Here is an 862-nt window from a genome sequence, read left to right as displayed (position 1 = left end):
AAGTGGAAGAAATTGCATATACTGCAGCCATAATTTGTAGCACAGATTGTTGGATGAAATACAAACTAAACTTGCTTACTTATTTCAAAGCAAGGGCACATATTTCAGCCTTGTGGGAAATAAACGGACAAAGAGTTGAAATTCCACAAGGCAGTGACAAAAACTTACAGCACCTGGTATTCCCAGGAAGTCTCCCATCCAAGTACTAACCAGGCCCGACCCTGCTTAGCTTCCGAGATCAGACGAGATCAGGCGTACTCGGACAAAGAGTTGACAAAAGCTTACATCACCTGGTATTCCCAGGAAGTCTCCCATCCAAGTACTAACCAGGCCCGACCCTGCTTAGCTTCCGAGATCAGACGAGATCAGGCGTACTCAGGCCGGTGTGGTCGTAAGCGAGAAACTATCTCTTGGTGCACTATGTAAAGTGAAAGTGAGTCTGATTAACAGCTGTTGCATTTTCACCATTTAGATAAGCATCTTTGTGTCACTCAAAAAGTGGAAGAAATTGCATATACTGCAGCCATAATTTGTAGCACAGATTGTTGGATGAAATACAAACTAAACTTGCTTACTTATTTCAAAGCAAGGGCACATATTTCAGCCTTGTGGGAATAAACGGACAAAGAGTTGAAATTCCACAAGGCAGTGACAAAAAGCTTACAGCACCTGGTATTCCCAGGAAGTCTCCCATCCAAGTACTAACCAGGCCCGACCCTGCTTAGCTTCCGAGATCAGACGAGATCAGGCGTACTCAGGCCGGTGTGGTCGTAAGCGAGAAACTATTTCTTGGTGCACTATGTAAAGTGAAAGTGAGTCTGATTAACAGCTGTTGCATTTTTCACCATTTAGATAAGCATCT

At 43.7% G+C, this 862-nt stretch overlaps 2 non-coding genes across 2 annotated transcripts; both read right to left on the bottom strand.

Moving 5' to 3' along the window:
• Positions 1–278: 278 nt before the first annotated feature.
• On the bottom strand, positions 279–397 carry LOC121841859. Its single transcript, XR_006080796.1, has one exon. It is a non-coding gene; the product is annotated as a 5S ribosomal RNA (ribosomal RNA).
• A 260-nt stretch (positions 398–657) lies between these two features.
• Positions 658–776, bottom strand: LOC121841858. Its single transcript, XR_006080795.1, has one exon. It is a non-coding gene; the product is annotated as a 5S ribosomal RNA (ribosomal RNA).
• Positions 777–862: the final 86 nt, after the last annotated feature.

Source organism: Oncorhynchus tshawytscha, unplaced genomic scaffold (genome assembly GCF_018296145.1).
Source record: "Oncorhynchus tshawytscha isolate Ot180627B unplaced genomic scaffold, Otsh_v2.0 Un_contig_16652_pilon_pilon, whole genome shotgun sequence".
In the NCBI taxonomy this organism is placed as follows: Eukaryota; Metazoa; Chordata; class Actinopteri; order Salmoniformes; family Salmonidae; genus Oncorhynchus; species Oncorhynchus tshawytscha.
The sequence above is the reverse complement of the archived record's forward strand: the minus strand, read 5'-3'. Positions and strand labels throughout refer to the sequence as shown.